This window comes from Lates calcarifer, linkage group LG21 (genome assembly GCF_001640805.2).
Source record: "Lates calcarifer isolate ASB-BC8 linkage group LG21, TLL_Latcal_v3, whole genome shotgun sequence".
In the NCBI taxonomy this organism is placed as follows: Eukaryota; Metazoa; Chordata; class Actinopteri; family Centropomidae; genus Lates; species Lates calcarifer.
Window position 1 is genome coordinate 1,670,137 of NC_066853.1, and position 25,917 is coordinate 1,696,053.

Here is a 25,917-nt window from a genome sequence, read left to right on the forward strand (position 1 = left end):
GTATGCACTTGATTTGTATTGACTGGAGAGGGAGAGGACTAATTAAGAAATAACCCATCACATCTACACTACAGTCAAATTATAATGTGATGCTTCACAGGACGTTTCTATCTCTACTTTCCTCATTCCACACTGAGGTCAGAGGTCAGGATCACCCAGAGAATAAAACCTCTGGTTGGGATTTAGTGTCAAGGATGATTCAACAGGGTGGGCGGCACCAAATCATCCTGCTGAAGGAGGCTCTTCACTGCATCACCCTGCTGCCATGAGCTGTCAACACAACAATCCATGTCTGAGATTTGTAACTCCAACGACTGGAACTACACAGGCATCAACAATACCCTCAGACTAATGGAAGGACATAAAGGCGACTCTCGTCCCCTCAATGTCACGATTACTCTTGATAAAGAGTTGTCAGGTTGTATTATCACCTTAGTTAGAATCAAAATGTGTTGATCACACACAATATGATCACTCCATATTTTCTCTTGTGAATTAGTCTCCTGTACTTCACCATGCACTGCCAGTACATCCTTTTTCCTACTGTCTTCAATGGGAAACTGCCAACTAACACTTAGTAAGCTGGCGAGCTGTCACGTCTCATGAATTCAAGATACGAAAGGAGTGAAAGAACAGAAGAGTAACAACCCACAGGTCTGAGAGATGTACATTCAGAAACACAAACTACAAAACATAATGTGAGAGTTCAGGCACAAACACAACATTAACTGTTGGTCAAAAAACGAACAAACAAAAGAAACCTATGTCTGTGTCGACAGAACGACACAGCCCTTAAACTACAGATAGTCCACTATCCTCTGATCCAGTTTAACACGTGTCTCAAACTTTGTTGCTCCTACATCCACAACCTTATTTGCATTTGCTCAGCTCTCATGATGTCATGGGACCAGGCTGGCATGTGCACACAGTGACACAAGAATCCAAACACATGATATAAAAATAGATCAAATGTGCACACAGGCCTCCAAATGTACACATCCACTACAGCAGTGAGCTGAGAGAACCAGACCAAACGTCAAACAATGCTGCATACATAACAGGAATAAACACATTTGCATTCAATTGTCAACTTAGCTAGTCCAAACAACGGTTGTGTAACATGTTGTGCAAAAATATGTAAATGGTGTGTCTCGTGTGATGATATGCTGATGACTGTGTTGTTTACATCTAAGTTCGGTTCATTTGGTGGAGCTGCAGGAAAAACCGCCTGGAGCCAAAGAGAGGAGGTGAGGACGAAGAGACACTCATCGATGTGAGAGAGGGAGAGAAGAAGGAGAAGGATGGATGGATAGATAGATAGATAGATAGATAGATAGATAGATAGATAGAAGTAGGAATGATGATGGTGATGATGATGAAAGAGAGTAAAGGATGGCAAAGAGAGAGGACAGCAGGGGAGGGATTGTGGGAATAATACCGGTCTGTTCTACTCAATATTTTAACAGATGGCATCCTCACACACACACACACACACACTCACACATTTTCTGTCTCACACACGTGCACATGAATACACTCATGCTGTGGCCGCCAAAATAAGCAAACACACACAGACTGGCTGGGGGAGTGGGCTACAGTTCAGGAGAGGCTGGACGTTAGGAGTGTGTGTTTGTGTGAGTCTGGGTGTATCGTCTGAGTGTGTGTCTCTGGGTGCGTGCACGTGCACGTGTCCATGTGGGTGTGAATGTTTGTGGTAAAGCTCCACAGGACGACTATTTTTTGTTTTGGTTTTCACTGTGGATTTAAATGGGAACAGTAAAGACAGTAGAGACAATAGAGTTTCAGATTTCAGTATGTGTATGAAAACGTATGTACTTGACTTTCCTACAAAGGTTAATCTTAGGTCTGTAATATGGAGGAGTGTGTGCAGAGTAATGCATCCACACTTCCTGTTCAGCAGTTACATAATAACAGCCATGCATGTGTTATCACTTGGGATGTCAGCTGGCCCACATATAGATCATGGCTGACTGGACGTAGTAATGTAAACATCCACTCAACATGCAACTCCCAATGGACCCAACAGTCTGTTCTGACTTCATCTCCGCTGACCTCGACTCTCTCTGAACCTTCTGCTGCACCTACTATTCTCAATACATAAAGTGCTTCTTGATTTTAGGTCCAATGTGGATGCAGCTTCCCTTTGCAGATTAAAGGGATCATGACCATCAGCTGCAGTACTGCTGACTGTCTGTGACCACTGTGGTGCAGAGGGACGTGAATCAGGGAGATCTTGATTTAAAAAGTCGACTTAGACGGGAGCTTGTACATATTGAGAGAATGGCAACGTTGTACAAAGAAGATAAGAACTGGACATGTGTCAGAGCAGTGACTTTTGACTGGACTGATTGATGAGACAGTCTCTGAGCAGTTTGTAGGCTTCATGCAGACCCATGTTTTGGGCGTCCACCAGGGGAAAAAAACTGGTACCAATGACTTTGTAGAAAAATAAAAATGTTCATTATTTTCAGGGCCAGGTTTAGTTCAGTTGGTAAACACAGAGAACAAATGAGGAGTGAGGTGTAGAGAGGAGGGATGGTGGAGATACGAGGAGGTGAAGGGAAAGAGAGGATAGAGAGGAGGAGGAGGAGGAGAGAGAGAGACTTGGCAGGCGGAGCGAAACACTTTGACACCTTGTCACGCTCTGCCCTGAGACGCTGGCACATCACAGCTTGTGTGTGTGTGAGAGAGATGAGGCTGCTCCCACCAGCAGGCTAATCTACTGTAGATCAACAGATGGCACCAGCTGTGTGTGTGTGTGTGTGTGTGTAAATGTGCACCCATGTAAGTGCACATGCATGTTTGTTATTTTTGCATGTGTGTGTGTGAACGATGAAGAAATCTGTTCCACACAAAGAGAAATGTCACTGACAGAAATAAGAGTTTTGTGTTTCTGATAAAAAATCATGTCAGTATCTTGTGTTTTGATTTTATCTGTGACTTCCTCACTCTTTCTTCCCCAGAAGCTCTGATGGAGTTTCTCTGACGCTGTGATGGTTTGGCTGCTGCAGACTTCTACAATACTTTTATCTAATAAACAGTGCGAGTGTCATTAACAACACTTATAGAAATGACACAGCTTCTTTGCTCCATTAGAAGGTGATGATCGCTTATATGATTACTGATGATTAAAAAAACCTGAGACACAGAAACACACAAAAAATTATTGCCATTAATTTCTATTATTTGCTATAACGCCTCATTTTTCCTTCATCAGAATCTGATGGATCTCCAGCCAACGACAGGAACACGGAGGAGAAGAAAACACTCTTCTTTTTTATATGTAATAATTAATGCTGCTAATTGTCCTGATATTTCACCATCAGCTGATGAGTGAGTCTCACAAGGTAAAAGTGTGAGTGGAAGTTTTCCTGTGCTCATTAAAGAGACAGTAAACTACTCTCCAGCACCTGGCTCAGCTCCTCCTGCCCTGTGGTGACATCTAGAACATGAAATGAATATTGCCGGCAACATCCGACTCTAACATGTTTGCTTCTGTTTCAAACATGGGTGAGAGAGTTTTTAGAAAACAAACACCCTGCTGTTTTGTTTGTTTGTTCATTTGGCAGAAGCAGCGAGCTGTGCCATCTTTACTACTTGATATTTTTCCAGTCAGACGTTCTGAGCAGAGCTGGTGGTCTTTAGCAGACCCACACATTTCTGACTCTGAGAGGAAACTCTGCGATGACGGAGCGGTAACACAGAAAATGAACGTATCTCATATTAAAGAGATTACTGAAGAGCGTTCTCACAGTCTGATTAACTACGAGTCATGCTTGTGTGGATATTCATGAAGGGTTAATGTCTTATTTAGTTTTTCTCTGTTATAATTAGTATTTTACATTTGAACAGTTATGCATTGATTACATTTTAATCACAGTGATCATGTACCGCTTTGTCACAACTCAATGTACGAGAAAAGAATAAATAAAAGCAGCAGCTTGATTAACAAGCGTCAGTGCACTCGTCTTTGCTCTACAGCTACACTGATTTTACACTGATTTTTTCTCTGGCTTTGCAGGTCATAGTGATGAGTCCAAAGTCTGGGAGCATGCGTCTTTTTAACATGAGGTTCACACTCTGCCCTCACTTTCACACACACTCAGTAAACTTCATTTGTTTCTTATCTGACTCCACTTTCAGCTGTGACAGCTGAGAGCTCTAATGAACCACCAGGGAATTATGGATCTTTTTCTAACCAAGACTGCAGGGTGGTTGGCCCAACACACAAACACACACAATCATGACCCACATACCCTGGATGCATAAATGATCTTTAAACACACACACTTGAGAATAAATAAACTCCAGGTCCAGTTCAAGGTAATTTAGCCGCCATAAACCCTGTGATTCACATCACACCAACTAAAATGAGTTCATTAGATGCTACACACACACTCACACAAAGCTGTGTCCCAAACCCAGTGCAGACTTAAACACTGGTCGCTTTGTAATGGTTACTTTGATCATCTCGCTGTGGACGCTCTCTGCACTCCCACCTTGTTGATGTTTGTGCAGCTTTAATAAAAAGGGGATCGATGTGAAACAGCATCGGTGTGAGGATGAGATCCCAGGACTGACTCCTCATTAGAGAAGAGTAAATATGTCATCACCAAATCAGCAGGTTTCCTTTCATTTAGCTCAGAGAGCTGCGAGTTTACAGCAACATGTCAAACTGAAAGGTTGAAAAAAAAATGACCTCGCCAGGAGGTAAAGTTTGAAGTCAGAAAAACAGACTTGACAAAAGCTTTTAGCCAAATAAAACCTGAAACCTGTGCTTTTCTTTTCTTACATGAGTGAGAGTTAATGATCATATTGTACTTAAATAACATGTTACATCATATACTCAGTATTGAGGTGTTACACTTACTTATCCGCTCTGAAGCAGATTTGAATTTGAAAATATAATGTGCTCGAGGGAGACAGAGCCTTGTTCTTGACACTTTGGCAATATTGTCCATCTGACACTCATGCCAATGAAGCATACTGAGAGCTGGAGAGAGACAGAGAGGGAGAGAGAGGAAGTGGGTTGGCATATCATCAACTAATAATAAATTCTGCTGGACAGAAGTGGTGGGACGCTGCAATCAACATCACACGGCAACATCAGCAAAAGCTAATTGTCATATCACAGTCTCCTCTCACTAAATCAACATGAGTGAGACACAGAGTGAGAGCAGACGGGGGAAACGTATAAAATGATAAATTATGACTGACACAGACGGTGGGATGTTGCAGTCGGAATCAAACCAGCGTCAGCTCCATCTCTTCCTCTTTGAAAATAAACAAATAAATACAGAGAGTGAGAGAGATGGATGATTAGAGCCAGAGAGAAATGGGTAAAATGATGAATTGTGACTGACAGAAGTGGTGGGATGCTGCAATCAGAGATCCCATCGACAGCACCACTGCTTCATGTTGCATCTAAAGTAAATAAGACAGGGATGGGGAAACAGATGGGAGATGGATAGGTAGATGAGGTGGAGGGGCTGGGAGGTCTGGGGGGTGAGGGAAGGTACATCATCAACCAGTGATAAATTTGGAGAGGACGCTGTAATCAACATCACACCACATCAAATCCCACACAGGATCCCTGTTAGTCCGCCTCCTCTCCTGTCACATTATCATATCCAGCCTGTGAATATCAGCTCTGCTGTAACAGCACTGATGTGCAAACACCATACATCAGACGAGATGGGAGAGTGTCATCTCGCTGTGCGTTCAACGTGATAGCAGAACTGTTACTTGTGGCTGCAGATGGAAAAATTACAGAAGAACTTCATCCTGACGAGAACATGACACTGTTTTCTTCTTTTTGTTTTGTCCATTAAAGTCACTCTGTGGACACTTTCTCTGTGATCGACATCATTTCTCACTCAGTTTGTTTCAGTCTCCGTCTGTCAGAGGTGCAGAGTGAACACGAGGCTCAGTCTAAACCATGATGGTGTCATTATTCTACAGCCATGTCTGTCATCCATCAGTATCTATCAGTGCATGGTCGCTCTGTTAGGGCTGCAAAGAGGCAGAACATTTCTGGTCAATTTCTGGAGACTTTCCATGGGAAGTTAAGCTGAGGAAGTTTGGAAATATTGAATTAGAATTTGGGGTATTTATGTATATATATATATTTTATTTTATATTATATATATATTATATATATATTTCATTGAACAACACCAAAAATGTTGAATAAAAAAGTAATAAAGATGTTAGCTAGCTTATATTTAGCATGTCTGATTTACTGGCTAGCTAGCTACAGTATAAACACATGTATTTTTTGCCTGTTAAACTTGAATACCACTGGTCACATATATTCACCCTGTAATATCATCCAAACTTAGCTGAGTGGAAGCAGTAGTGTGGCTGTAGTGAGCAGGATTGTACAGATGATCTGAGCATGTGATGGAGGAATGACAGAGCTGAAGAGAACTTTACATCTGGTTGTTTTAACCAACATTATGCTGCAAGATGTTTTTTTTCCCTGTCAAAGGCTAATCAGCAGTTTAGCAAATTTCCAGTTTATTTCTGTTAATGTTCTGTTAATTCCCATGGAAAGGCCTTGAACTTCCTGTCAGTGACCTCTGGATGTCGTAGAGCTGAATATATGGAGAAGGTTGGAGTCAGTGACAAAAATGAGACCGTGGCTCAGAGCAGACAGATTAGACTGTTCCACAGCTGTTTGTTAATCCCAGCTGTTTCAGTTGGCTCCGTGCTGCAGATTGGTTTGGGTTCTGGTTGGAAGTTCTGGACAGATCTTGGTGCTTTCTCATCATTTCTCTCTGGGCCACTAAAGACAGAAATTAGCATATGAAAACATACAGATTCTTACAGTGCTGGGTGACTCCTGGTCTTTTTGTACTAGCTTGTGAAAGAACAGTTTATTTTTCATCAGCATGTTGTCTGTCTTATATTATAAGTGTTTCTGAATAATTGAAACAAACCCTGTGGTCGTTTTGTCAGCTAAAGCTACAAGTTCTCTTCTCTCTGTTTAAGTGAGATGTGCATTAACCTCAGCACTTGACTCGCCAATGAAAGAGTTTACAAACAGCTTCACTCATCAAGATTCAGTTTGTCTTTTAAACTGAACAATCCAAGCAGAAGACCTGGGATTTAACCTGAGCTGCTCAGATCTCCTCCAGTGTACACAGAGGAAGTTATTATGTTGTTTCAGCTGCAGCGCCTCACCCGCTGTTTTACACACTATGGATTTAGCAAAAAGAGCAATTACAGGCCTAAAATATGCAGAGTGAAATATGAAAATATCCTACACACCCTTACCTGATCTTTATTTTAGGTTCATCACCAAATATCAGACAGTGTTGCTGGTTTTAATCGATGGGATCACATTGAGTATGTCCCAGAGTCGCTCTGTTCTCTGAGAGAGAGGAGAGGTGAGCTGTTCTCTGACTGAGCTGTGCCATCCATTAAAGCTGTCACTTTTAACCTTGATGAAAAAACTTCAGCAGATATGGCAGAACATACAGAGGTGTGCCCGTGAAGCTATTTCACATCATTCAGGATCATGTCCGTTCATATGACTGCGACAAGTCTTCTCACCTCAGTGACTGTTCTCATCTATTACCTCTCTGTTTAAGGTTTCCAAAAAGAACTGGTTAAAGTTCAGGACTTTCAGGCCTCAGTTTCTACCAACCATCTCTCTACTTACTGTTCACTCTCCTCTCTCCTACACACCCAGTAACACACTGCTGCAGCTGGCAATGAAAGAAAAGAGCACAGAGAATGTCTGTTGGTCTTTACAGCCCTCTGTACATGTACCACACACACACACACACACACACACACCTCATTTTCACAGACTTCCCACTGCAGGAAAAAGGAGGTTCCCAGCGGACTACCCAGAGTGCATCAGTACATTCAGCCCAGCACTCCCCAGATGGCGTTGAGCTCTGATAGGTCCCTGAGGATTACACACTGTAGAGGTTTTAACCAATAGGAGCAGGCCATTAGCTCAGATGGAGTAAACTCAGGTATAATGAAGAGCTGAGAAAATTGAACTGCTGCTGCATCTGAGACTGTATGTGTGTGTGTGTGTTTAGTATCATATTTCCTCTCTGGAAACATGAGCCGATAATAAACCTGGCTCCATGAGAAAGCTCGGGGAGGTAAACTGGGAGCTACTGGTGAAGCTTTACTGGTTTCTCCCTCGAGCGACCACTGCTAGTGTTGGGATTCGACACCAGATTCTCCCGAACCAGACGGAGGAAATCCTTCCTGTCTGTGGAGATATACGGGCTTACAAGGCCTCGGCCTTATCTGCTCTCCCCCTGCTGCTTCTATTTAAGCTCCACGAGGGAGAGGATGAGGAGGAGGAAGGACAGACAGTGAAGAATGGAGAAGGTAAAAAAGATGAATGAATGTTTGCTGGTGCTGGTGTTGCTCCTGTGACGTGTGGCGACCATCTTTATCTCACCATTAATGCTGTCTAAGTGATTTCCACAGTGTCGAGTCAAACCAACCTTTACACATCATTGTACTAATCCTCTCTTTCTCTGTCTCTCCCTGTCGAAACAACATTAGTCACCAAAGCTTAATACGAGAGACTCGATATGAAAACTGAGATTTAAAGGGCCACAAATCACACTCTACATTAAACCCACTATTCCTTCAAATCAGGTTCACACTGGGCAGTTTTACATCTTCTGATTTCCATCCAGCATGTAATGTAGGAGGTAATCTTTCCTTTATGCAGGGAGGTAGAAGGTAAAACCTCTACCTCACCTTTTTATTGAGCATAACCACAGTCAACTGAACAAGTTACTTTAACATCCAGAGATGCAAATGCAACAATAAAGGTGAGGTTCTGTGTTAGCTACATATTTATAAAGTCAGCAGAATGGAGAAAATGATATACAGCATGTCCACATCCTGGTTCATAAGCTACACATCCACACTGTAGAAACCAGGCTGTTTAACGAGCTCTGTTCAGGCTGCAGTCAGTGTACCGCAGGTGGGAAAATCCAAGTTTGGCATAAAAAGAAAATGAGCAGCTCTTGGATTTAGATGCTCAAGGCAAATTTTCTTTCATGTTGACTGATCTGGGTTCTCGGGTGGTTGGTAATCTTCGCAGTTTAACCCAGTCAGTCAGTCATGTAACAGACGACCCAGTCAATGCGCTGTGAAATCCAGACAGCCTCTCAGTGCTGCACCGCAGTCGGCTCGCCATCCACCATATCTCAGTGTCTGCCTCAGTGCCAGAAGTCTGGATGCTCATCCATAACTCTGAGTGCCGGTGTGTGTGTGTGTGTGTGCAGTGTGCTGCTGATCTTAAAGGACCAGACCAGTGGTTTTCACTCAGCACAGATCCTGTAGAGGATGCACTGACCTCAGTAAGGGTCTCACAGTGATAATAGAGCTCTTTCTGTCCAACTGTGTGTTTTACATTAGACCGCTTGAATATTTGGCTATATTCACTTACAGCCTTGTGTTTGTATACATCTGTCACAGTGACTCTGAACCATCACGTGCTAATCAATACATCCCAGTCCAAGTGAATCTTTGCACCACATCTGAAGGGATTCCTCTGAGGCATTCCTGAGACATCACGTTCAACACAGTGAGTCTACAGACACAGATAACATGACAACATAATGAATCTGGACACAGCTGTTGCTGGTGCAGAGGCCGAGGTTGTTCTATAATAATAACAACACGACTTCATAAACTGCAAAGATCAGATGGTGTATGGATGTTCTCCACTTGCTATGTTCTCCAATAGCTTTGGAAATAGAGCAGTGGTGTTTCATACTGGAGTCAGTACAGTTAGAGAAGACAAAAGTTTCTCTCAGAGAAATCTGGACACAAAAAACCACGTACTGTAAAGCACAAAGAAAGGACGAGCAAAGACTAAACACACAACATGCAATTAACATACACAATGGGCAATTACTGTGTTTTAGTCAAACACCCTCATCTGGCATTTAGGCATGACATTTCAAAGCACCAGACTGCTCTTCTAATCACACAGAAGGAATGTGCTATTGAAAACATTATTCAGCATGTTGCCCAGGGCGAGATGAGGCTGGAACTTTAACAAATTACCCATAATTTTATGTCCACTAAAGCATAATATCCCTGTGCCCCCAAATCCAGTGAGATCCAGCACAGAGCTGAATGTGCCTCCTCAGCTGAGCCTGGAAACACCTCAGTCAGTGTTTCAGTGAGATTTCCTCCAGATCCAGCTCTAATTAAACTGTCCACACCAGTCTGTGAGATTAGACTTTAAATCCCATTAAAGGCTTTTATTTGAGTTTGTGTCAAAGTTAAACATGTCAACAGTCTGACTGCCTGAGGTCCACAGCCTGGGTTCAGACGAGAGAGCCAGACAGAAATGCAGAGGAAAATCTCAGCTAATTCCAATTTTCTCTTCAAAGCACATGAATCATGTCTCAGTTAACTTGACAGGAAACTCACTGGATGCTGAAATTGTTATATATGTAAATAATTCATGCAATTAAAGTAAGATTTTGGATTCAAAACACGAATGATTTATCATTTAAAAACCTGACAAAACAGTACGCTGCAGTGTCTTGTACAACTGTGCTGATTTCTGCTCAGATTTTTTAGGTGTAGTCTCTTTCCTGCTATCGTCACATTAACCCTGTTTAATGTTCTCACACTTTTTTCCTCTGTGTTCAACCGAGTATGAAATATTGAGCAAAGAGAGTTTAGCTCTGCCCACAGGCACGAGGAGAGGAACCTGTTCCTGCGAGTTCGACATTGTCATACATCCTGTGGGTCTAGTGCACACGCTCAGCTGGGTATTAACCTGTCCAGGGTGACATAATACACACTCCTCCTCCTTATCAAGGTGACTTACAGTATCTAATTTCCCTGTAGTGTTAGCTATCTTGTTCCTGTTAAACTGTCATTCACATCCAGTCATGTCTCTGCTGGTGTTTAATTTTCTTCTTCAGATTGATGAAATTCAAGAAGATTTAATCCAACCTGCACACGTTTTTCATTTTCTCCCTCTTTCCCCCACTGTTCTGATAAACGAGAAAACAGAAATGAAAAGAGAGAAACTCAGACGCTGCACTCTGAATCAGCAGCCGTCCGCAGCCTTATCAGTAAACGGTAGGAGCCGCGCTCCACAGCACGGAGCTGAATGAAACTAATTAAGCTGTCCGACAATATTCTCTGTGATCACTGTGAAAATCAAATCCCACCGTGGCAAATTATGTCTGTCATTGTATGTCCACTAAAGAATAATGCCACCATGGGCTCATATCCACTGAGTTATATTACAAAGCAGCCACAGCACAGTCAAGCTGTCGGTGGTACAATAGTTAGAAAACTCCACTCATTCATCAAGAACCACCAAACAGAGGAATGAATGAAGGAGGGTTTGTTCAGTGAACAACAGCAGATTATTAACTAACGTGTGTGGCAGCAGGGTCTGATATTTCAGCAAACACAGAGCTCAAAGAACCAGGTCTGTCCTGCTTCCCTCTGATGGCTGCAGAGATATAACAATCACACAGCTGTTCCTTCTTGATGCAGACTGAGACATATCTGCTAGTTGCAGTGTTTCATTCAAACAGGTGAACTTGCATTTGAGGTAAAGTCAAAAAACTGTTCCACAAATAATAAGACTGGTCAGGGGTTGGTTAGGTTTGGCGGTCATGGTTAAAAGCAAACAATACTGAGGGTGGGTGAACAGTCTGTGGGGTAGATCATAAGTAGGTTTTTATGTCAGCACTGTACTGAAACTCTACTGAATGTGGAGATGTTTCTGCCCAGATACATCAAACTATGACCCATATATGATGGAGTCCATGTTGGACACTCTCCAGAGGCAGAGTTATGACCAGAATTCAAAGGAACAACATGCCTTCAAAATGAGATCAAGCTAACAATGTCCTCTCTAAAAGCTGATTTGGGAAAATAAAAATAAGACGTCCTCCCGGTCTGAGAAACGTTTTTAGGAGATCACCAGCAGCTGAGATCTCTTCAGATTTAGATATAAGCAAAGCTTGGTTCTCCATCATTTCAGGAGTATAAAGTGTAACATTGCCATGACATACATCCACTGAGCTGCCTCACACAGACCTACTGGGCCTCCTCAGGGGGGCATTAGCACACAAATGCAAAGCCAAGCAGCAGATCAGACTGCTGTTATTGCCACACAGTCGGGCCTCTGGAATTCATTCAGCACAGATGAAGAATGAAAAATTGCACTGACATTTACAGCACATATCCTGCTGCAGCACAGTGGTAAACAGTGGGAGCGAGCCGCAAGACGGTGTTGAGATTTTTGCCATTATTAAGTTATCCTCACTAATTTAGAAGATTAAGGCTGAAATCCCACATTAGAGCTCATTTCTCAGACGTCTGCTCTCTGCATACAGATCCACTGATACTGAGTCGACCGCAACTTTGTGTGAGAGGTTTATTCAGACTAAGCTAGCTGGATCCTGATTGGTGTTTTAGCGGTAAACAGAAGGGTGCACAAAGCCAGATCATCTAACCCAGTGAATCCAGAGCCCAGGCAGTGGGACATCCAGTATACAGTATACAGTATCCAGTATACAGTATCCAGTATACAGTATACAGCCAGTGTGAATAACAGGGAAATCAGGGGAAGACTTGACCAGAGTTCATCACAGAGGGCAGGAGGTGTGTTTCCTCTCTGTCTACATGTTCCACTCCATGATGCCGCTCACTCGCAGAGGTTGAAGTGGTCACTTAGTTGATGAAAAGCAGAATCTGAAGAGCTCTTGATTTGATTGCTTATCTATGTCACATACGATCTCACACACACACACCTACACACACACTGCACATTTACTGTAAAGGACACAGTCATTCAGACTGCTGTAAAAAGGCGTGTTCGTAGGATTGTGTGCACTGCTGCCAATTAAATGATAAAGAAATGCCAAGAAAAAGAATTTTGGCAACAGAAGTGTTTCTTCTATCGCTGAAACACAGACATGTAAATCACACACACACACACACACACACACACACAGACGCACAAAAATCTGCCTTCAGAAGTATAATTACCACAGGCACTAATGCACATTTGAAAATTTTCTTTAAATGAAAGATAAAGAAAATATTAATGACAAACTTCCCTCTGAATGAGAGATGGCTGTCAGGGTTCTCAGCAAGTTCGTCACAAAACCCCAAAACAACGAACCGAACGAGGAGGGAAACGAGCACCACACCGAAACCAAATTAAGCTCATCTACTGTTTTTTAGCAGCTCGGGCACTTTGGCAGGAAACCAGCTGTCGTTAAGAAAAGCTCTGAACTAATTAGACAAACAGTGGAAGGGCCTGATGCTTCATAGAAGTGATTACAATTGCTGCTGTGGCACAAAGAAGAAAAGAAGAAATCTGAGCTGGGGGAAAATATGACACATGGAAAAAAATGCACAAAAATGTTCATCACTCATAAAAGCGTCTGGAAAAAATAAATAAGAACCAACAGAACCAACTACCTGCTACCTCCTGGAAGTTTTCCTTTTTATTAAAAAAGAATAAACCCAAAAAATAATCCAGACTCTCGTTCTGAAGAAACTGACTGACGTTCACAGAGCCCTGACCTCCGCCCCATCCAACACCTCCGGGATGAACTGGAATGAACACTGCAGCTTCACCCAACATCAGAGTGAAGCTGCTGGATGGCATTTTATCGTCTGGGGCATCAGTTAGAGTCTGACAGGATGTTCCACAGATCAACCGTACCAAGCGACCAGGCATAAAAACATAAACATCAAGACAGCAGGAAAAGAATTCTGATTCAACCTCAACAACAGCTCATCTAACACTGATGTAACAGAGGGGCTGATGTGGAATAGTCTGGATGTGTTAAACACAGTGTGGAGGTTTGCTGTGAGGAACAACCCAGTCCAGGACAAAGATGGTGGTTTGGTTAAATGGAAATACACCTTTATGAAGTGACAATGAACTTTTTATGTATCAAACCTTCACCTTACCGTGACCACATGCTGTGAGAGTCTAAACATGATCATTCTAACGTGTCACAGGTAGATACTGTGCTGCTCTGGGAGAAAACAGGATACGTTGTGTGTGTCTGAGATGTGAGAGAGCAGTGGGGAAGCGGGGGCCATTTGGGACACTTTATTTGCCTCTCCATCATCAAAACTGGATGTGTGTTATTGCTGAAGAAGCACTAATATAATTGACATACTGTAGCCGTACTCGACGATACAACTCAACTCAAGTTTTATGCACAGCCAGCAGAAAATCAACAGTGAGCACACTGAAGTTGCTGACATTAAATAATAAGATGACAAGTTTGAAAAGAGTGTAAAATGAACTGTGTTCACATTAATGGCTTATTATCAGTGTAGGATTAGTATTTCCTGACAGTGGAAAGATGACGCTCTGCTTTGTGGTTTTAGGTCAGGTGAATATTTCTTGAACTGTCTCAGCTCGCTCCTCACATTGTGCTTCTGCTGCTGAATGACCACAGAAGAAACACAGTGACCGACGCTCTGTACTGTAATAGGCCTGCGTGCTCCACTGCTCTGTCCAGATCAATAAAGTTATAAAGCAGCAGTGAGAAGCAGCCAGAGGAGCTGAGCGTCCTGCCAGCAGCCGGCTGTGTCCTCGGTCCCTTGGCTGAGTGCACCGCTACTGTCAGGTGGTGATACGTCTCCTGACCTTGACTTTACACTAAAGGGAACAGAGAGCGACACACACACACACACACACACACAGCTACTCTATTTCCACAGGTGATGTTTAAAGTTTAACAGCAGCAACATTATGTTTACATCTGCAGCTATATTTATAGCATCTGGCAGACACTCTCATTCAGAGAAGAGAAGAGGAGAAGAGGATGGGTAAGCACTCCTTTCTCTCTTTCCCCACCCAGATTTATTCTGCCAAAGTCAGGATCAAACCAGCAACCTTCTGGTCTTAAGCCCACTTCCACAACCTTTGGGTCACCGCCTGATTTAGCACCTTGTGCTCTCAAAGAAATGTCAAGTTACTGTTGCAGAAGGCTCATTGCTGCTGCTGCAGCCACGCATACTGAATTCACACAGACAGAGACAGTCCACACTGTCTGTCTGGATTTACATTAAACTCTGTTACACATATTCAAACACTGTTCCATATTCTTTTATTTTGTGTGTGGGAGTATAAATGACTAATCTGTGCACATGAGTTAAGAGCAGTTTTACTCCAGGCTCCATAAACAGCAGCACAGGAGCTCGTGTTTGACGATAACGAGGGATTGTGCAGTCTGCAGCTCATCCCACCACTGAGGCGAACTCACACACAGGTGGAGAATGGCTCTCTGGTAATAAAAACAAGGCTGTCATTACAACACTTGCTGTCACAGTAATACAAAAGCATCACACACATGTGATAACCTGGGGTAAACTCTCTGCCCAACAGCTCTGCAGGAGTTCACTTTAACACTGAAGCTTCGCTGCTAATGACGACTATTTATGAGACCATTTTCTCGTCAAACTGCACAACTCAACAACAAAAACAACAGGGAGGTGGTGAGCGGAGAGACTGCTCTTTTTTTTGCGCTCCAAAACTTTAACTTCAAAAACTTTAGATTTGGTTTAAGCAGCCAGACAGAGCTGAATATTCGTCGAAGCACAAACCAACGTGTGTGTGTAAAATCCTGGCTCCTCTGTTCATTCATTAGAATAAACCCGGCGCAGCAGCAGTTAGCGTCTCTTCCTGTTGTAACTCTGTTGTTCATCTGACTTGTGTCCCAGCCTTCGTACTCATTATTGGTGCTCTCATCCTGCGTCTGTACTTCTTATTATTCTGCTTGTGACCATTAGGCCTGTTCATCTCATTACGGTAATTCTGATTCAAGGCCCACACCTGCCATTACTGTGAGCACTCCGTCTCATTAGGAAACTCCTGTCACCGCTGCAGTGAATGCAGCAGCAGCAAATTAGTTCTGATAGAAAAGTCTTCAGTGAGACACAGTGTCAGTGGGAAAAGATAAGACTGCATGTATGTGTGTGTGTGTGTGTAAAATGAATGTAAATGAATGAAGAAAGACAAATTGTGAATCAACATCTAAGTGTTGGGTGTGTTTTGTGAGAGAGGCGAGGAGAAAATGAAGTGTGTAGGTACACACAGGTTTGCTGTGTACATGGGGGCTCATTTCAGTGTGTGTGTGTGTGTGTGTGTGTGTGTGTGTTATGAGATCTATGGCTATCTAATGGCCTATTTGCTCGTTGGAGTTGCTTCAAACGATTCAGTCGGAGCAAGAAACTAATGTGGCTATTAAGGCTGCATTAGCTTAAGTCACTGTCTCACACACACACACACACATACTCATGTACACACTTAAACACACACTAATTGCCAGTTGTTTCAAATGTTTTCTTCTTGTATTATGAGTTTGTGTAAAGGCCGTCGGTGAGGTCACCCTCAGGCCGTGGAAACCCTTCAAAACCTGCTGCAGATTTATGGGCATTAACCTTTAAGTGTGACATTTAAATCTCATTTTCTGCTTGTGATGTGAGGATAGGGTGAGAAAAAGATGCAGTTTTTTTAAAAACCCTATTCAAACAGTATGACTTGTCTGGCATTGAAAGCAGGGATGCCAAACTGGGAGCGATGCTTGTTCTCGGGCTTTTTTCACCCAGCAGCCAAAGCCGACTGGAGTTGATCATGTTTGACGTCGAGGTAAGAACCCAGCAGGTGTGTCTGCACTGTTTCATTGATTTCCATATTATCTTGAAGTAAATGTTCCACAGTCACACCTCAGATCTGTGTCACCGCATGTTAACAAACTAAGCCTCAATCCTGATGCAGCAAGTAATACTACTAATAAAACTGCATACCTTTATTTCTGTTGAATGTCTAAATCAGTTCCATCTCTACTGGAGAGAAATAAAAGAACGGCTGAGCACAATAAATGACCAAATGCTGTTAAAACAAACTGCAAACACTGAACTTGTGGCCATTATTTCAATCCATCATACATGTTCCAGCCAAGTGGAGAGAGAAACCCCACAACAACACAGAGGTGGAGTCAGTTCTTATTCATCCCTGTGTGTAGCCAGTACAGAACCACTGAGTGAACCCAGAGGACAGCACACTGACTGACAGGTAGTCCACAGTAACACTCGTGTCAGTAAGAAACGCCCACACATTCACTCTCAGATACAGATATCTGTCTGTTTGCCTTGCTAGTTGATGATGCAGCTTCCATGGTAAAGGCGGCAAAAAAGAAAAGAAAAACGGAGGAAAAAAGTCAAATCTGGATAAAACCTTTGATGGATGATGAACTGTGCACTCTCTCTGCTCTGCAGAAAAGTCTCCACAGTTTCTACTGGTGATAAGTATTGTATTGATAACACTTTCCACACTGAAAGGTGCATTTCACGCTTCAATTATACATGCTGCTACTACACAAACAGACAGGATGTGTGAAGAGAACACTGTGGCGTGGCAGGTATCTGTCTCCTGCAGAGATCCTGCAGCCACTGGATGTTAGAACTACTCTGAAACCACTATACTGTAGATGGATCTGTTCACCCACAGGATTTGGAAGTGTGCCAACTGTACTGCACTTATTTAAAGCTCCACTTATCAGACAAGAGTCTGGTTTGTCACCAACACACTCAGCCAACCAAGAGCAGAGAGATTTAGATGATTAGATTATGTTGCTGAGACAATAGATTCAAATTTGATTGTCAAACTAAATTAAAAGCAAATCTTATCGCCACAGTCATTGGCAGCATTAAAATTGCATTAAATGACTTACTGAACAGCAGCCTGCCTCTTTAACAGGGAGGGGGGCCGTCCTCTTCTCACAGGGCACGAAGCAGTGCTGGCGCTCATCCGGGTTCACGTGCACGTCCTTGTGGTGCGCACACCCACGTACGTCTGTCCAGAGGACCCTGCAGACGTGCCTTAGAAGTCCTCCGAGTTTGTCATTGGCTGAGCCAGCTGTCTGTCAAAGTCTGCCAAGATCGCCTGCACAGAGAGACAAAGAGCAAAAAGGGATGAGTGGTGAAGAGAGGGAGAAGGTTGAGAGGAGAGAGGGGAAGGAACGATGGAGGCAGACGACAGGACGTCAGAGCAGCCAAATGACTGCTGTAAGCTGACGTTCCTCCAATCAGCTAAAAGCATCCATCACTGGAGAGACAGGACAGAACCGGGGGAGGCAGGGACGAACAGAAAGACAGAAAGACAGCATCAGTGGTGAGAGGAGGCACCATTACTCCCTGTGGTTCATCAATGACACAGTGACAGAGTTTAAAAAGGAAGTGAGGCTGAAGAAGCAGCAGAAGCGTTGCCTGTTAATCAGTCAGTGTCAGGCAGCAGTCAACACACCTCAGCTACAGACGAGTGATGTCTTACTGAAAAACAAAACCCTGGAGAAAATGTGATTGAGCGTCCTTAGATAAACAGAACACAGCAGTAAGACTAGAGTCAGGCACCAGCACGTAATCTTTCTTCTGAACCAGGACTGCAAACATAACAAAAGCACACTACAGGTCAAAGATCACCACATAAATCCCAGCACAGATCACTGAGTAGCCATCCCAGTCTGATAAAGCTGCTGTCTTGACAATGATTACAACCACTTACTGTTTTTCTGGAGTGCTTATAAACCACAATTACCACCAGATGGCTCCTGACTGAACTATCCTACAGAGTGTGTGAATGAGAACATGAAGAGCAGAGCGAAGAAGAAATATAGTTACTCTCTGGTTCACAAATGTACTTTCATTTTTGTTCATGGGAATCATCAGCACAGATGGGAGACATCATTCACCAGTAAGAGCACTCATTAAACCGTCTGCACTGAAACTCAACTGAATCCACATTTTTAGGAGACGAACATTAAGTTTGTACTTTCAGAGGCAAAGTGATGAGATCACTGAGACCTGTATATTAACAGCTGAACATAGCTTAACACACATGCACGGCTTCAGGTCAGGACTGATCAGGTTCTGATCTGTTCTGTCTTGATGAACCACTGGACTGCTGTGTGAACATTAGAATACCCCTCTGATCAGATCAACAGTCATGGGACTGACGGGACAACTGATCGTCTCTGAAACGAGCGTGCAGTCTGTCTGTACCTGCAGTGATCCCCTGCTGGTTGCACACAGTTTGCAGGTAAGAAACACTGACCTTGTTTGACGGTTGTCAAAGCTCTACATGACTGTTAGCTGTGATGGTGAAACACTGAAGACCTGTGGGATTAACAACATCTCACACAGATGGTGTGGAGTCTCTCTCACTCACCTCGACTGTTTCTACTTGAGTTTGGCCTAAACACTCTCTCTCTCTCTCTTCATCCCTTCCCAGTCTGTCTTATCTACATCTCTCCGCTCTTTCACCCCTTCACTAAATACCGCTCTCTGTCTCTCTCAGCAGTTTGCAGTCTTCCTCCATCCCCGCTGAGAAACGCAACATTCAGTCTCCCACAGAGACATATGGGAGATGAGTTTGGCCCACTTCCTAAACTGTGTTGCCACAGTTATAAAAAGATCCATTGAGAGTGGAGTGGAAAAGACTAAATAGGTGACTGCAGGAAATTGTCTGGGTTTCTAAGCACATTTTCTGGTTGGGAACTGTCAGCACTTCTGTAAAATAATGCTGGCAGTCGTCCTCCTGCTGCCCTGACTCAAACCAGCCCAGCTTGGCAACTCCACCCTGGTCTGCATACTCTGCTTTGTCCACTGTCCTCCTTTCTACCCGTCCCTCACGACTCTGTGGTCATTAAAGGAAAAATCCACTCTTACACTGCACTCCAGTTTTGTAACTTGCATTTGTGAGTCTACGTAGTTGTTCAGAGTTTTTTCGCTTTCCTGTGGGCACCTGCCAGAAGCAGAAAACACGCTGTCACATCCTGATATTTCCTGCAGCTACAACTGAGTGTGACAGCAAGAAAAAAGTTTCAGCTATCTAAAAGTTCAGCAGGAAGTGTCAGATTTTAGTGTCAGCGCCTGGCTGATCTTCAGAGCTCAGACAGAACAGGAAGAAACCAGTTGGAGAGGAAGCATGGAGACCGAAGTTTATCCATGGACAACAACACAAGCACACAACAGGACAAAAAGTTGCCATCTCTGTTCCTCCACTGATTGTTTAACTGTGGGAAATGAAGCTCATCATTTGATCACATACTGACCCCATCAAATTGTTATCATCACACTGTAACTCAAACCGTTCTTCAGTATTGATTTTAATTTCATCTACAGTGTATTTTCACACGTTGCTCTAATTAAAACTGATTAACTTGCTTTGGTTGGATGTATAAAATATTCTCTCAGTTGCAGGCGCTTCCTTAAACAGGATATGGCATCACAGTTCCATCCACTGGCCATAGTCAGTGATGCTCCAGTATGTAACGAACCAAACCATCAGAAAACCACCTCTGTCTGTCAGCCATCACTCTCACACTGGTAGGAAGCCACACATGAATAAATATCAGGGCTGTGAGGTGTCTTGCGTGTGCACAGAGTCTGGCTCAGGCAGCCATCTTCACAACTACAATGAAAGGAAATTGGCTTCTGCTGGAGCTGGCTTTCAGTTCCACTCTGTAACTCCTCTCACAGTGAACTGTCAGGCCAGAGGAGCTCTGATCACCACTCTCACTTCTACTAGCTGCTTCAGACTCTGTCAGTAGTGAAAATGAAGTTCATACTGACTGACTGTAGCGCGTGCTTTGGAGTACAAGACATGTAACTGAAAAATAAACCATTTACTTAACTTAGAGTCAAACATAGAGACGTTTCATTCTGCTCATCACACGTGATCTAATACTGTAAATAACAAAGATACAAAAATACATATTGGTATCTGTGTGTACTGGATGATAAGTCATGACACAGACTGTCCAGCAGAGAGAGCAGATTTCATAATGTTATGTTTGGTACATATGTTGATCAGAGGGATCCTTGTTCCAAACTGGCAACATTTTCTAAAAAAGGTTGATGTCCTATATTTCTATAACAGCTCTGATCCAACCTGGCAACTTCACACAGTGTTCATACCTTCACCCTGCACCAGATAACCCCCTGTTTGTTTGTATCTGTCTCTCATCTCTATGTCTTTCAGTACAAACTCACATCAATAACCTGGCATCCCTGCTCCGTCCTGAAAGAAATAACTTCTCCCGCTCCAAATAACCCTTCTTTTCTGTGCCCTATTACCCCTTTTTCCTCAAATGGCTTCAAATATCTGTGAGGTCAAACTTACAATAACAGTCTAACCTGGAAACTCCACACTGTGTGAATAACTCCTGTCATCAGACTCCAGAAGGAAATAACCTCCTTCTGGAGCTGATAGTATTTGAAGTGGTAACACAGAAAGAAAGAGGTTTTTCCTTCAACCAGCAAAGCTCGCCTCAACCTGGTAACTACAGCCCTCTCTGCTTCCTCCAAAAAATCCAGTAACCTGGGTTATTTTGCCTTCACTCTACCTGATGGTTCCACCTGTTTCTCCAGCCAAATTTGCACTGTTATAATAAAACCTTACCTCCTTGTAGGGTTATCATCAATCCCCACAGTATATAACTTCAGACCGCTTCAAACTGGCAGCCCTCCTCTGATCTGGAAACAGACGTCTTCCTCTGTCCCTGGTCTCAAGCTGAAGAACACTCAGATTCTTCTAATGCCACTGCTTTCTCTAGTGGCTCAAAATATTTTCAGGGTCAAAAATAACAATGATCAAACCTGGCAACTTGACAACGTGTTGAAAATCAAAGTAATGTCCCCTCTGTGGTTTGTGTTTGACATGGAAACACTGTGAGGAGTCACATAAACAGCCTGTAAGGCTTCTATCAGCTGCACCAGGTATCACATGTTTACATGGACAACTGAACACAGGCTGTATCATTCAAAGTGATTAGTGCGCTCATTAGGGAGATGAACAGATGCAGATTAGCTGTAGGTGGATTAAGACAAATATGTCTGTGTGAATTGAATTTTTTCCCGCTCCCCAAACCATACTCTTCTTACCGTAACCATGCTGTAGTTATCATGAATGAAATCTTTAGGAAACAGGAGAAAGGTCTGACATCTGTCATGAGTTTGACACAAAAACACACCGGGTAGTTAGCTTTCTGTGTACATTGATAGCGAATGGTGGAGTGCAAAAAACACTTCAGCTGCAGAATCCACATTAAAAAACCTCATGTTACAAACTGAGCATTTGAAAAATGGAGGTATTTATGAGGCAGACATGGTGTAAGGAAAGATACTACTGGATTCCTGACATCTCAAACCATGCTTCTTCAAATGTGAAGATTCTGTCAATCACAAGTCCAGTAACTTTATGGAAGTGTGATAATAAAAGTGTTAATTAGCACTTCAACCTTCCATTCAGTGTGGGGCTAAATGTCCCACATTTCCCTCTGTGCTGCTGGAGTAAGAGTCTAACCTGGACTAACCTGGAAACTCCACACTGTGGGCGTAAACGCCTTCATTTTAATAGTAACACACCGGTGTCTCCACCCTGAACCACCACCCAACCACCCTGAACAAAAGAATAAGGAAAACAGTGTTTCAGCTCTTCTTCTAACTTTAGCCTTTACCCGTTTCTCTGGTGGCTCAGGAATAGTGGAGGCTGTGGTGGAAATTATTAATGACAGATCTAATGTCATTTTGGATGAAAATTCAGGAGGCTTATGGAGTCCAATTATGATAATCACTAGGATTTGGTCAGCAAATTTGACTAAAACACAGACTTCATTTATCCAGTGTCAAAATGCCACAGAAAATAAAGACTCATGGGTAAAATCCTAAATCATACACGTTCTGAGATAATTCAGATTTCCTCTAAATATTCAAAATGAGTCAATGCTGGGATTTTCACATAATAAGAACGACCACACGGGAGAAAAAAAAAGTCTTTTTCTGAACTTTACATCGATCCATAGAGTCCTGTCTGATGCCACTGCTCTGACACTGATGAACTGCTTCATGTCCAAGTGATAAAACATGTCTGAACTTTCTTTGTCACTGATTGTCAAAACCTGAAACACCAACTCAAGGTGAATAACCTCTGTACGTCTGACGCCACCTCCAATTCTCCATGTCTCACTTTTAGCTGGAAAAACTTCCATCCATCTCAAACTGGCAACTTTGAGTTGCATCAGCAAAACCTGCATCTCCTTGAGACCAAACCTCCTGAGGACTAACATTAAGATTTCTGTCTGCAACTCAACACACCTCCACCTCTCCCCTCCATCTGATTTTTTCCACCCATGGTTTAAAAAATCTATAAAGTTACAAATACAAGACAAAGGTGACCTGGTTTCCCTCGCTGGTGTGGCCCATGTGAGCTGCCGAGGCGCTTGGATGAGCAAAGAACCTATGTTCCAAAAATACACTGCAGGTACGTCTCAGCTGGCTATATTTCCACAAGACACGAGGTTATTATAATAAGTCTCTGGAGAATGAGTGAAACCATACGACCAGGACTGAATGGAGAGTGGCCACCTGTTGCACCTGTTGGGGCCTTTGTTTCATCCATCCTACAAAAAAAAAGTACATAGTGCCTTTTATTCTGGCTAAAAATAGGAGTTCATGAAAAGAACTCTGACCTGGAAACCAGTACTTACAGTTCTTATGTCAGACTTAAAAATCAGAGCTGAAAATCATCTGGAAACACAGCAGCCATTTTTAATTTCCCTTCATCCTGCTAAACCTCCCACCACCTCTCCAAACTCTGTGACTCTTGTTATGCCGTTATAAAACAAAATACTTTATGATTAATAAAAATCATTCCAGCCAAGGCAGCCAAGTCTTTTTCCAGCACAAACTGTGACAAAACGTCCCCTAAAAATGCTCCGCCTTCAAAACTCTGCCTACGTCCAAAGCTGGCAACCCAGCTGCTGCAGGCCTAAACCACTGGCACCAGCTGTTTGAAATCACTCCAACCTGGCAACGGATATCTACCACCGCAAACGGCCTCACCTGTTTCTGCTCGTATGAAATCTTCTAACCGCATCCCTTTCACTGGATTAACCTCATTCCAAGCTGTCAACCTCGTCAGAGCACAGTGTGCTTCAAACAAGCTACACAGATACTGAGCCTGTATGTCTCCAAAATTACCCTGTCCACTTCACTCCCTTAAAAAATGAGAGCAAAGTGGCAGCCATCCCTGTTCTCCATTAACCTCTGTACCTATTAAACACCCTGACAGTATCTGCCTCCACACGCCTCCCCTCCACCGGCTTAAAACTTGTGCCCTGCATCACACTGAACCACTTCACATCTGAAGAGCCTGACATGGCAACAGGATTCTTTCCACTGTGTGCTCCCTCCAAATCCACTCTCCTCCTCTGCTTAAAATCACTCCAACATGGCAACTCTGCTCTGCTTGTAAACCTCCCTGCAACCTGGCAACCACAGCAGGTGCAGTGCTTTGTGGTGAGATAAGCTGAGAAGGACAAACTCTCCTCATCCTCCCCACCCTCCTGTCTACATCCCTGCAGCTTTGTTCAGCCTGGGTATCAGCCTCTTTACCTACACACTCAAACCAACAAGGTCAGCACTGCAGAGAGCAGTTTCACGAGGCAAAAATGAAAAGGCAGTTTTTTCTTCTTTGCACTAAACGTGTGTTCATCACTCACACTGTCACATGTGGGTTTCTCTGTGCTTATGAGGCTGTTGAAATGACTTACATTCATTCCATAACTTAGCTCCAACTAAAACCCTAATCTGAAGCAGTCAGCCACTGATACAGCACTGATTAATTATGATGTGATGAGACCGTCCTTCCAAGAAGAACAACAGCTTGAGTCATTGCAAATTACACACTGTGTGTTTACGCTCAAGTGACAAAGACCTCTAGTAGCTGTGATTACGACTCTCCATCAGGAGGAGACGACGGGACATTGCTGTAAAGCCATAAATCCCACAGAGGAAGGAGGTCAGGGTGGATGGATGGGACAGCAAAATGTCAGACTTTATGGGAAATGGCTGTTTCCTTCCCAGACAGTCAGTCCTGGCCATGACTGTGCTCCTTCCTCAACCCAGGTTATGAGCCTAATCCAAACAAGCTGCAACCAAAACGCCTCACAACACGTAGAGACAACATGAAACAGTGAGAACAGCAGAGGATATAAATAAACTGACTGACTGGATCATTTCTCTACAGCGGTCTCACCTGCCACCTACAAAGGTTGTTATTCTAACCAGCTGCTGCTGAATATTACCCACATGACGTCCTCCCCACAAGACGAGGTCCTCACAAGTACACAGAAGCAACACATGCCTACAGCCACAAATGACTGAATCGGGTTTTTTTTTCCTTCAACAAGTGAAAAGTGACAGTAAATAAAAAGTGTGAATCCATATGGTGTTTTATATTAAACATGAGTGCATCTGTGAGTGTGAAAAAACAAACACAACACACAGAAGGAAGAGTAAAGAGAGTGATAACACGAAAGAAACTTGTGCTGGTAAATAGGCTATGAGAAGTACTGTAGTTTTACAGCGGTGAAATATATGGTATGAGTTCATTCTAAGGTTTAACATCCTTCACAGTTCTTTTGTATCTGAGTGACTTTCCTGTGTCCACAGTAAAACAACATGCGCATCTTAATGTGTTGAGTTTATTACAGTAACTACAAACCACAAAAAGACAAAGGCCACGTCCTCCTCTGTGAAAATCAGCCTGCCTTTTAATTAGGATGTTAATGTGGACACAGACGTCAGTGAGTGAAGAGCTGTCCTGCTTTGACATCACACATTTTTCTGCCGTTACGCCAGACGAGTAGACGATGGAAAAAATGAGTTGAATGACTGGAAGCATCAAACCTTTGCTCTTTGTCTCTATAATCTCTCTGCATGTGTGTGTGTGTGTGTGTGTGAGTAGCCTGGCACATAGTTGACCTCAAGCACTCATCGTCATGGAAACCTCCAGTTGATTACAACCCGTAATAACCATATGGCCATGGT

General features: G+C 43.1%; 1 protein-coding gene across 3 annotated transcripts in view; it reads right to left on the reverse strand.

Annotated features, from left to right (window-relative positions):
* Positions 1-25,917, reverse strand: part of si:cabz01090165.1 (uncharacterized protein LOC100333421 homolog) — a 235,488-nt gene that overhangs the window by 91,345 nt on the left and 118,226 nt on the right. For all 3 annotated transcript variants that reach the window (XM_051065438.1, XM_018685262.2, XM_018685261.2), the window contains one exon: positions 17,760-17,971. The gene's annotated coding sequence lies outside the window, so the exon portion shown is untranslated. The remainder of the gene's footprint in view (positions 1-17,759; positions 17,972-25,917) is intronic.